Source organism: Dasypus novemcinctus, chromosome 3 (genome assembly GCF_030445035.2).
Source record: "Dasypus novemcinctus isolate mDasNov1 chromosome 3, mDasNov1.1.hap2, whole genome shotgun sequence".
NCBI classification, from domain to species: Eukaryota; Metazoa; Chordata; class Mammalia; order Cingulata; family Dasypodidae; genus Dasypus; species Dasypus novemcinctus.
Genome location: NC_080675.1, coordinates 90287539 through 90297094, shown reverse-complemented (window position 1 = coordinate 90297094; position 9556 = coordinate 90287539). Strand labels below are relative to the sequence as shown.

The following is a 9556-nucleotide window of genomic DNA, read 5'->3' as shown; positions in this document are numbered from 1 at the left end:
AAGCTGTGGTGCAGTGAGGCTAGTATTGGATCCAGGGTGAGTTTAGTGATGTAAAATGCTAATGAGGCTTTGGATCCTCTCAGTGAGCATCTAGTGAGTCTTGCCAAATCTCTTTGTTTCTCTCTCTCAAGCCATGCTTGGATTAACACTACTAATGCTTGTCTGTTTCTCTCCTTTTAATTTCCGCTATACTTACAAACTTTCTGTTTGGCACATGATCTTTCCTCAAGTATGACAACATAGTTGCTCAGATCTGAGCTGAACTAAATTATAAATCTCCTTTCAGACTCACCTCACCTCCTCAAGATTCTCCGCAGTCACCTTAGTTGGTGTTTTGGATGTTCCTAGATATCCTGCCATATGTTTAGGAAAGCTCCTGGAATATTCCCATAGATGGTTGCCCATAATCATTGTAACCATGATACGGAGATTTTGCAACTTTAATTTTCAGTGAGCAAATGTATTTTAAAGTTCTTAGAGGACTACTGATGATACCCATCATGGACAAACAATGGTATTGTCATGAGTTATATCCTCTTGTATTCTTATTATTAGAGAATGGCCCCTTTAAAAAAGAACAGCTTGTATTCAGAGCAAGCTAATCCTGCTATGTTCTAGAAACCTGGCAGAATCATTAATAAGGGAGCCAGTTGTGTGTAGATTTAAATTAATCAGCAAGCATCCAGCAGCTAGAAACCTAATGGGAGGGGAGAATCTTTCTCCTTGAAAAGAGAAACTATACTCCCCTCTCATTGGAAAAACACACACATGTACACACACGTTCATGGAGAAAAAGACATATGGTATGGCCAAAAATGTTTCCCTTGTGGTTTCTGTCAAGCTATATGAAAGAAAAACCTTAAAACTCTGAAAAATGAGCTGTACCTCCAGAAGAATGATTTCAGATTCTGAAGGATATGGAGACTGGGGTGGCTTATGTTCACTGTTGTGAAGTGAGATATGTGGATTTCAGCTTCAGGAGTACAGGGGTCTACCTTCAAGGTTGCCTGTCAAGTTAGGTGAGCATAGAGATGGCAGAAGTAGGAAAGAGAGAACACCGAGCAGGCTGTGGAAACTAGGTCCTCTTATTACCACCTCTACCAGCTGGGGCCTTTCTATGACAGTTAAAATTCTAACTCAGTAGTTTTGTTTTTCTCTTTAGTTAAGGCAAATGCAAGCCAGGAGCAATGAAACACTGTAGGAGTTTGACACTTGGCAAAGCTATTTAGGGCCCAAGATGTTTGCATAAATTCCAAACCAGCAAGAAAGAGTGAAGAAAAATTAGAAAGCAACTATGTAATAATTGATTCATTGAGAAATGTTAAGACATTCAATCTACCTCTTTTCATTGTTATCTATCATTTCACCGCAGTATACTTTAATCTTATTGCTTAATTGGTAATATTAACTTACTCCTACTTTTAGTTTAATGGCTTAACTTAGATGAAAAGCATGTGGTAGCCTCTTTGGCGTTAGTTATTTGATATTTATGGAAAACTTTTCCATATGAATCATGAGGCCATCACACAATAGATGAAAATGTTGAGCATGTGCCAGGAGACCAATAAATCCTTTACCTCTCATGGGTAAAACTAGAATAAGAAAAGTCTGCCTTATCTGGGCCACAAAATTGTTGAGATAATCAAATGAAATAATATCAGATCAATTTAGAAGTGCTAGAGAAATTAGAAATTACTGTAAAAATGTAGTTTTGGTATTTTCCAAACAATGTATGTTTTTTGATGGATTCACATCTCTATCACCATTTCTGTGGACTTGGAGAAGTTGCTTCACTTCCGAATTCCTTAGTTACTTCATGTATTAAATAAAAAGCCACTCAGTGAGCTCAGCTCTTGGCAGGCTCTCTGCTGCCAGGAATGTTTATTTACACTGTGCTCCAGGGCAACCCTTGTACCCTGGGTTCAACAGAGGAATTCCACCTTTATTAGATTTACATATTAGTCTTCTAAAAAAACTTCTGTTTATTGAAAGGATTCTGCAGCCTAACAGAAAAATGTTGTTTGGACACCATTCAATTAGATAATTTATTGTTTCCCATGAAAAGACCATACTTATCTTTCTATTATAATTTACCATCAACATTGTTGTTGTTACAGTATTCCTCCCCCCACCCCACCCCCAACCCAGTGGCAGCATTCCTTAAGAGCAGGTAAAGAATATGAGGAAAGTTCAGCTCTTGGAGTGTTGGCTAGCTTTGCAAATCTAAATGAACAGTGTGACAGGAAACATGTAAGTATTTTAGTCAGGCTAACAGAGTAGCAAATGTGGGTCTTTGCTCCAATAAGAAGATATACATGGGTTGGCGTGCCCTGATCACCAAGAGTCTGTTGGTGACATCATCATATGGAAAGAAATACTGTTTTTGCCAAGGTGCTCCTTACTTCCTGAGGTGGTACCAGCACTATTGCTCTAGGACTCACTCTCCTCCCTAACTGCACGATTCCAATTTCCAACATCCCACCTTTTAATCTAGCAAGACATCTTCTAATCACTTTTAAAGATATTGACTTTTTTGTGTTTGCACTTTGCATAAAATTGAGAAAAGCTAATTGTGGATAAAACAGTCCCCAAATAAATGATAAGCTTGTGGATAGAGCCTGGTGGTGGGAGTAAGTGGAACTGTGACAAGAGGAACATTTTTATCAGGTCCCCTGTAATGGTGCTTAATCTCACACAAACATTCTTAACCAAAAAGCTGGGCTCAGATAAAGGCCTTAGGTTTTCAGGGCCAAAAAATGAAAAGCATTAAAAAACAAAACAAAACCAAACTTAGAGTGAATGTAAAACAATATATAAGCTTAGAGAATAAAATTGAACATGTTCTTATTTATTAATTCACATGTTCCCAAGGTGTAAGCATCATTTCAGGTAACATTAACCCTTTCAGGTCAATTATGGATGAGTAAATATACTGAGCTGGGATTTACTTCGAGGACACCTTACTGAATTAAATGGCTTAGTACAGATTTAAAAGATTCTTCAGTTTTCCAAAATCCTCCAAGAGAGTTCCAACTTTGAGACAGATGTTCTTTTCTCTTTTAGAAGGGATTCACATGTGTGTGTGATATAACCTATGTTTTTCCCTGTAGATTATATTTCTTCATCGAGTTTAAGGCTCCTGGTCCTCTAATTATATGAGGTTTTCTTAGACTGTTGTGGACAAAAACCTGACATTGGGAAATGGTTTAGTTATTGTTGATCTGAACTATAATGCACTTTAAAATTGTAAACATTCAGAATATATTTGTTTTAATATTAATGTTTGATATCATATATCCCTAGTGTACTGTACTGAAGATCTTTAATATAGTTTTTATACAAAAGGATGCTAAATATTTTGGGTTAAAATAATGGCAAAACAGGAAGCTGAAATGTTCTTGTTTATTAACATTACATTCTTATCTCTTTCCTCCAGCCCAACACAACCTATAAGGCTGACATAGTTGTTATTTTAAATTGCTTCTTAGTGGCTCTTGCTCTAAGACTTGCAATATCTATTAAAAATCTTAATGAGGGGGATTACAAATCTTCCTGGCAAATATAAACATAAATGTTCTGATTAAAATGGATAAACTGAAATGGAATTTGAAGCTGGGATAACAGCAGCCATCGGGCCTGAGATTTATTTTCTCCTGGAGACAAACTTCTACCATTTCAACATGGAATCTGGAGCTCAGTTTCTAGACTATTAAAGAAAATGGGATAATTTCATTGTATGGTGGATATTATTGGCATATCTCTTTGAGAAAAACATCCCTTGTGTGCTCTGTGTATGGAACAATCTGCTTTACAATTCTGTTTAGGTTGTTGCAGAGATTTTGAGACTCAATGCATTATTTCATTTCGGGTACTTGGAGAGTATATAAAGAAAGCTAATTAAAGCTCTATTTTTTTATTTTATTTTCCTGTTGATTTTACTTAAAGAAATGATTTTGAACTACCTACTATGAAAGATAGAGGATATACACAAGGAAAGATCTCTTGAATTGAACCAAAGTTTGGTTCAATATGTATATATGGGTATACACATACATATACATATGTGAATATAATAAAAGTGGAATGATATTTTATATGCTATTTAATATCCTGCTTTTATCATTATTTGATGGAATCTTTACATGTTAATTAACAGAGTGCTACATCATCTTTTGCCTGGTACATAGAATTGATCAATAAATATTTTTTAAATGATTTTTTAATGGTTATGACAGGCAGGATATATACTCAATGGTCTGCATGATTTAGGCTTTGTTAATACCTTAAAAAAAAAGCAGAGATGTGGCCTCTAATATTGTAGAATGTAAGTTTCTAAAAACTAAAGTGAATATGGTATGCAAGATCCTTCCAAAATCTTTGAAGCATCTTCCAATGTTCTCGCATATTGATGACTACTTTGGAATATTTTTTTTCTATAAATTTGGTGGTTAGGTAGTGTGAGGAGCATCTGTGCATCAAAACTAGGTTTCTATTAGTATTTGTGGCAATTAGTCAATCCATAAATCAGCATGGGTAGGCATACACATCTTATTCTTAGCTCTGATTAAGTTCTGAAGGGAATTTAGACGTGATAAATGACATGGTTAGGACTCTTTTGGTTGATCTCTTTATTGTAGTCTGCTCAAGTCATATGTGTTAATCCCATTGATCCTATTTCTTCTTCTAGGACTTCAATACAACAATACTTACTCACATACCTCCTCTCCATAACTTCATGACTTGGCTCCTGCCTCATCAACCTCAGACTCTGTGTTTCAGTCACAGCAATCTAATATAGTCTTCCCAAATGCAATTTTTTTTCTCTAATTTCCTGTTTCTTTCTCTTAAATGACTTTCCTAATTCCTCTCTCTCTTTGTTGAACTCTCAATTATATTAAAATGGTCAGCTCAAATATCACCTCTTCTGGAAAGCCTCTCAGAAGTGCCCTAGGTAAAATTAATGATTCTTCTCCTTGTGTTTTTACATCACCTAGTATATGCCTCCTTTGTTTTTTTTAAACACTATCAGAATGCTGTGATTATAATTTGTTAGTGTTTGTCTCCTCAGGTAGAACTCATCTTTCCATCTTTAGCACTGATTTCAGTTCTTGACAAATACAAAACACTTAATATAACCAATATGTGACCAAGTCTCCATGGAGAGCCTCTTTCTTGAGCTGGCATCAGCCTTGAGGTCAAACTCTGCATTCATTAAATATTCAGAAATTAAATTCAACTTCAGAAAGCATTAACAGTAATATAGAATTTATTAAGGATTCTGGGGGAGAAAGAGAACTAAGGCTTTACATGAAATATCAAATCACTAACAATTTGATTAGAAATCTCCCTTAAATTGCTCTTTTCTTTCTTTCTGTTGGATTTCTTTTCCGTGTTCCCCAGTCAGAGGGAACATCACCCTCTTTATATGGGTTTGTATAATGGTGCTGGTGTTGGCGGTTGTGGATAGAGGTGTTTATCAAATATGGCACAAATTTTAAAAGCTCAGCCCAGACTGTTTATAAATGGTTGCTCTGATTATGCACGAGAATGCGAAGTTGTCCTTCACCTGCCAACCTTCCACCTTTCAAGACCCACCTTCTGCAATTTCCTTCCTTGCCTATTATGTTTATAATGCACACCATCGTGTTTCATGACACTATTTTCTTACTCATGTGCTTTCCTTTTTCAGTAGTTCAGTGTCTCCCATTTTGCCTGGATAATCAAAAGTCATTCTTCAAGTTCTTCAAGAATCCTTACGTGAAAATTGCAAGTGCTTCTTTTCTGTGTATAATGTGTATATGGAACATCAGTGGGAGAGACTGCTTGACAAAGAGCAAAGCATGATCAAGAAATCTGCATCATCAGAGTACGTTAGTGTGCATGAAAGGGAGGTATAAATTCTGATGTGCTCTGCTTGTTCTTGGATGTCCTGTGAGGCTGAAAGCTTTTCAGAGGAAAACAGTAGCTTATGGGTTTTTGCTTGGTATATAATACATGCTCAGTAAATGCTTGTTGAAATGAACTATATCTGATCCCAAATAGAATGACAGCTTCCATCTTTTTCAGCATTTGCCGTACTGGCTACAGGTTTGTTTCTTGACAAGTTCTTTTTGATTTATTTTAAAATTTCTCATTTTTTTGCAACCAAAAATTGCAAACTGTATTTTTAGAGATAAATCTCTAAATTGAATTTCCATAATACAACATTTATGTGAAGTTCACAAGGTATTTAACTGTGATGGGTCAATTTGAAATTTGTAGTATGTTAATGGCAAGTTTTCCCCTAAGACCAACCCAAATCTGTTATTAAGACTAAATTAGAGTTGCCTCAATCTATTTTTAGATTATTATGTGAAAATTTGCCAGAGATGAGAATATTCAATTTAGTGCAATTAGAAATGTTCATCATTATTTAAGAAAAGAGAAGAGCTGTTTAGCCTCTATGGCTGTGGTAGCATCCTTTCATTTGTTTGAAACTATGGTATTATGCATAAAACTAGAGGTTATATCACTATACCTGTCTGAACAATATGACTCCTTTAGGTTCCATTTAGTTCTAAATATTTTATTCAGTCACCTTGATTATTTATACCAGGGGTTGGTATACCATAGCCAGTGTGCTAAATTTGACCCACTGCCTGTTTTTGTAAATAAAGTTTTATTGGAACACAACCATCTTCATTCTTTACATATTTTTTACACTGCTTTCAATGGCAGAGTTGAGTAGTTGCAGCAGAAACCATATGGCCTATAGGTCTAAAATATTTATTCTTTAAGGGAAAATTTGTCAACTTCTAATCTTCATGTGACCAAATACATGGAATAGTTGCAAAACATTCACTTGTACTTCCATAATTTTTTCTCATAGTCCACAACTGAAACTAACTGTATTAAAGCAAAATAATAATGAGAAATCCAAATATTTGATCTACATTATTTTAAATATCTCCAATTTTGGTTGATTGGGCTTTTGATTTCTATCTAGATGCTGATATACAGATGACTCCTGGATACTGTGACTTTGATGTTTCCTTTTGTAAAATTTGAGGCTCCATTAATGTTCCTTTATCTTTAAAAGTAAAGTGAAAGGTGTTCTTGCATATCTTCTCATGAGAGCTGTTACTTTACAATCTTCTTGACTCTTGTTGAGGCCTGAATTAATTTAACTTTAAAGGCACAGACTATGTATAGTTAAAACAATAAAATGGGAGGTCTTTTTCTATGTTTAATTAGAAAACAGATCTTAAGCTTATCTTCCATTAGTTGTGCCTGCAGTCCAAATAATTATGAAGAATATAGGCAGGACTTTGGGTATCAAAATGGTGAAAGTGATGTAGTTCAGGGTTCCATCCCCAAACATGGGCTTAAAAATTTTTGACAGAACCACCTTTCTCAAAGCTCTAGAAAACAGCTAAAGGGTTTCAGTAAAGGATTGTATGATGTCCTTGTTTCCCAGTCCCATTCCCTTACCAGCTTGGTGTGGAGTGGTCCATGCCTCCAGTGGAGGTCCTCCTTGGTCTTCGTGCTGGAGAAGGCAGAGTAACCCTCATGCACGTACTGAGTGCATTTAGGTCTGTGCTAATTGATCTGGTGGAAGCCTGAAGGTCTGAACTGGGACTTGTCACAGGCTCACCATCCCAGGACTTGCACTTTGTATAGAAGATAGTTCACAAAACTTTCCTGCAGAATGCTATATAACAAATCTCAGCTACCTGGGGCAAAGGATGAGGAGATGGTGGAAGTACAGCTGCCTGTCCCTTGAGGAGCCACTGTCAGAGATCCCTTGGCATGGTGCCACTTGGACCAATAGTGCTTGGAAAAGGTGGCATCACCATACACCCAACTTATGAGTCCCAGGCAGTGCCATGGGGGCCCTTTAAGTGACTGCAGGCCAAAGCAGCTCCTCCACCAGTGCAGATCTATGGAACTACATACTATAGGGTTCTGGGCAGATGGAGCTGCCTCAGCCTCAGAAGTAGTGCAGGCTGCTTTTGGCCCTCATGCTTCTACTCTCCTGTACTTACCTGTGCTATAGCCTCCTGTGCTTCTGCAATCACCTCAGCCAGAGCTGCCTCCTTGGGGCACCTTGCTGCCTGCTTGGCCCCAGTGTGGATGTCCAGAAACTACCCCAAAAGTCCCACCCCTGCAATCTCTTAGGGCCAATGCCCAGCAAGCCCAGAGATCCCAGTGTATGCTTCACTGTGCCCACCCCTCACCTCTCCGGTTCCAACCATACTGGTTTACCAAAGCTGGGTATCAAGTAGCTTCCCCAAGCCCTCACTGTGGATTTTGAAGAAGGGTGTGGAATTTATCCATATGCACAATGACGTGGACCTTGGGCATGGAGCACTACTTCACTGACAGAAACTATGGCCATGGATGTTCTAGTACAGGAGACTGATGCTCAGAATTCTGGAGGCCCAGATTACATTGGAGAAGACACCTGGGTATTTTGTCACTTAAGAGGCTCCTTGATGAATTTTCAACATGTCTAGAGACATCAAGCTGATTGTAGTGGAGCAGATCCCCATGACCCCAGTATAGCCAGACATTCTCTAAGAGAGACTTTCCCTCTCCAGCCACACTCTGGGTATACATGCTGTGCAATACCATCCCCATCAGCATGTGTGCTGCACCTGCATTGCTGGGTGCAGTACTTCCTCTGGCCCAGATCCATTTTGTCAGTGGCAAACATCTCATTACTAATCTGGACAATGAGATAGGGTGGATATAGAACTTGCTGTGCATTAAGAGGTGCATCACAAAGAAGCACCACTTCGAAAAGATCAAAGGACATATCTCTCTTGAAAATAAATAGCATCAAGCCTCCTACCTTGATGTCTAGCAATATAAAGTAATAGAAGAGCTCTAGAAAATTTATAGATCTTATAATATTAAATTTTACAAAATTGTTGATAATAAGCAGTTGAAATACAGGGGCTCTCCTCATTCTTGAGGTTTGTTTACAGAGCTATAATCTTCCTTCCCCATAAACCTGGGCTGCAGCCCCTTCCCCATCTTGGGTTCTATCATCCTAGAACAGGGATACCCAACCAAGGCCTACAGACCAGGGGTCCCTGCCACTAGCTGTCCCCAGTCTGTCAAGGCAAAGTTTATCTGTTTCCAGCATGTTGGATCAATTTCAGAATCATTTTTCCTTTAGCCCCTTAGAGGCCTTGGGAAATTGATTTAAGAAAAGTGAATCTTCCTGTGATCATATATATTTTAAATGGTGATAGTTCCATTGCTATGAATATCCACAGTCTGTCCCTGTCACTATCCAATCTGGAGTGGGGTTTTTCGTTTCAAGTGGTTTATACCTTCCCTCTGAGATTAACTTCCCTGAGCTGTGGGGATAGGATGGGGACCATCCTTAGTCTTCCCCAGACCTTAGCAGCTCATTGAGAGATATTGCAAAGCCGGAGGCAACTCTGACCACTCCTAAGAGACAGTCACTTTGGTGATAAAATAAGCCAGTGATTACAAAGTTGTGGTTTCAACTGTGTTTTTAAGGATACTGTCTTTGAAAACCACTCTGTGACTTTCCCTGGGCCCT

The 9556-nt window shown here is 37.9% G+C and overlaps 1 pseudogene; it reads left to right on the top strand.

Moving 5' to 3' along the window:
* Positions 1 to 960: 960 nt before the first annotated feature.
* On the top strand, positions 961 to 8818 carry LOC111760247 (heparan sulfate glucosamine 3-O-sulfotransferase 2 pseudogene; annotated as a pseudogene).
* The last annotated feature ends 738 nt before the right edge of the window (positions 8819 to 9556 follow it).